Source organism: Trichechus manatus, unplaced genomic scaffold, assembly GCF_000243295.1.
Source record: "Trichechus manatus latirostris isolate Lorelei unplaced genomic scaffold, TriManLat1.0 scaffold00150, whole genome shotgun sequence".
NCBI lineage: Eukaryota > Metazoa > Chordata > Mammalia > Sirenia > Trichechidae > Trichechus > Trichechus manatus.
This window is the reverse complement of record NW_004444086.1, coordinates 4,087,109-4,090,143: the sequence shown is the minus strand read 5'-3', so window position 1 is coordinate 4,090,143 and position 3,035 is coordinate 4,087,109. Positions and strand designations below refer to the sequence as shown.

Genomic DNA, 3,035 nt, shown 5'->3' with positions numbered 1-3,035 from the left:
TCATGTATGTCAGAGAAGAACTGAGCTCCCTAGGGTTTTCAATGGCTTATTTTCCAGAAGTAGATCACCACGCATTTCTTCCGAGGTGCATCTGGGTAGCCTCAAATCTCCCTCCATTCAGGGTGCTCTTTGGTGTTCCTGAAGTCCTTTAGGGACAGAGGGCATGGCCGTGCCCTGTACCTCTGCAGGGAACCAGGACTACAGCAGGGTCCTGGGCTCAGACCAGATCAGCCATTCCTCATCACATTAGCAGTGGTACATCTTTTCTGCTTGTATTTTTGAAGAGAAATTAAGGCTTTAGTCCCTCTTGTAAGTACTCAAAAGTATTTGCCTGAGTGGCCCTCAATCCAGCCATCACAAAAAAGTACTTTCCAGGTATGGGGTTTACGTTAACTTTACCTGATGTAAAGAGCTGCCTCCTCAAAGTATAGTAGACCTTAATAATGTGGATGGAGTCAAACTTTCGGGACCTTCATATGCTAATGTGGCACAACTCAAAATGAGAAGAAATAGCTGTGAATATCCATTAATAATCAGAAAGTGGAATGTACAAAACATGAATCTAGGAAAATTGGAAATTGTCATAAATGAAATGGAATGCAAAAACATCGATATCCTAAGCATTAGTGAGCTGAAATGGACTGATATTGGCCATTTTGAAACAATTGTATGGTCTACTATACCGAGAATGACAAATTAAAGAGGAATGGCATTGCGTTCATTGTCAAAAAGAACATTTCAAGATCTATCCTGAAGTACAATGCTGTCAGTAATAGGATAATATTCATACTCCCACAAAGAAGACCAGTTAATACAACTATTATTCAAATTTATACACTAACTACTAAGGCCAAAGATGAAGGAATTGAAGATTTTTACCAACTTCTGCAAACTGAAATCCATCAAACATGCAATCAAGATGCATTGATAATTACTGGTGATTGGAATGTGAAAGTTGGGAACAAAGAAGAAGAATGGTAGTTGGAAAATATGGCCTTGGTGATAGAAATGATGCTGGAAATTGCATGATGGAATTTTGCAAGACCAACGACTTCTTCATTGCAAATGCCTTTTTTCACCAGCATAAACCACGACTATACACATGGACCTCACCAGATGGAATACACAGGAATCAAATCAACTACATCTATGGGAAGAGACAACTGGAAAAGCTCAGTATCATCAGTCAGAACAAGGCCAGGAGCTGACTGTGGAACAGATCAATTGCTCATATGCAAGTTCAAATTGAAGTTGAAGAATATTAGAACCAGTCCACAAGAGCCAAAATACAACCTTGAGTATATCCCATCTGAATTATAGATCATCTTAAGAGTAGATTTGACACATTGAACACTAATGAATGAAGACCAGATGAGTTGTGGAATGACATCAAGGACATCATCCATGAAGAAAGCAAGAGGTCATTAAAAAAACAGGAAAGAAAGAAAAGACCAAAATGAATGTCAGAAGAGACTCTGAAAGTTGCTCTTGAATGTAGAGTAGCTAAAGCAAAAGATGAAATGATGAAGTAAAAGAGCTGAACAGCAGATTTCAAAGGGTGGCTCAAGAAGACAAAGTAGGAGTTTTGACAAGTTCTCACAAGGTTTCGGCCCCTTCCTATGCCAGCCCTCAGCAAGGAAAAGGCCATGTTCAGTTCAAGTTTGAAGATTGTGAAGCCCAATGGCAAAAAGCCAGATGAATTTGAGTCTGGCATTTCTCAAGCATTGCTTGAACTGGAGATGAACTCAGACCTAAAGGCTCAGTTGAGGGAGCTGAATATAACCGCAGCCAAGGAAATTGAAGTTGGTGGTGGTCGGAAAGCTATTATAATCTTTGTTCCCATTCCTCAACTGAAGTCTTTCCAGAAAATCCAAGTCAGGCTAGTACATGAACTGGAGAAAAAGTTCAGAGGAAATCATGTTGTCTTTACTGCTCAGGGGAGAATTCTGCCTAAACCAACTTGAAAATATCATACAAAAAATAAGTAAAAGCGTCCTGGCAGCCATACTCTGACAGCCGTGCACGATGCAGTCCTTGAAGAATTGGTCTTCCCAAGTGAAACTGTGGGCAAGAGAATCCGTGTAAAACTGGATGGCAGCCGGCTTATAAAAGTTCATTTGAACAAAGCACAGCAGAACAACGTGGGACACAAGGTTGAAACATTTTCTGGTGTGTATAAGAAGCTCACGGGCAAGGATGTTAATTTTGAATTCCCAGAGTTTCAGTTGTAAACAAAAACAACTAAATAAAGAACCATTCACAGTAAAAAAAAAAAAAAAAAGAGAGAGAGAAGAAGAAGACAAAGTAAAGTATAATGACATGTGCAAAGACCTGCAGTTAGAAAACCAAAAAGGAAGAACACACTCGGCGTTCTTCAAGCTGAAAGAACTGAAGAAAAAATTCAAGCCTCGAGTTGCAATGTTGAAGGATTCTACAGGGAAAATACTAAACGACCCAGAAAGCATCAAAAGAAGATGGAAGTAATACACAGAGTCACCATACCAAAAAGAATTGGTTGACGTTCAACCATTTCAAGAGCTAGCATATAAGCAAGAACCAATGGTACTGAAGGTAGAGATCCAAGTTGCACTGAAAGCATAGGTGAAAAACAAGGCTCCAGGGATTGACCAAATACCAATTGAGATGTTTCAACAAATAGATACAGCACTGGAAGTGCTCATTCATCTATGCCAAGAAATTTGGAAGACAACTACCTGGCCTACTGACTGGAAGAGATCCACATTTATGCCTATTCCAGAGAAAAGTGATCCAACCAAATGTGGAAATTATCAAATATTATCATTAATATCACAGACAAGTAAAATTTTGCTGAAGATCATTCAAAAGTGGCTGCAGCAGCACATCAACAGGGAACTGCCAGAAATTCAGGCCAGATTCAGAAGAGGATGTGGAACCAGGCATACCATTGCTGATGTCAGATGGATCTTGGCTGAAAGCAGAGAATACCAGAAAGATGTTTACCCATGTTTTATTGACTATGCAAAGGCATTTGACTGTGTGGATCATAACAAATT

The 3,035-nt window shown here is 39.5% G+C and overlaps 1 pseudogene; it reads left to right on the top strand.

The window, feature by feature from the left end:
* The first annotated feature begins 1,530 nt into the window (after positions 1 to 1,530).
* On the top strand, positions 1,531 to 2,237 carry LOC101357586 (40S ribosomal protein S7 pseudogene; annotated as a pseudogene).
* The last annotated feature ends 798 nt before the right edge of the window (positions 2,238 to 3,035 follow it).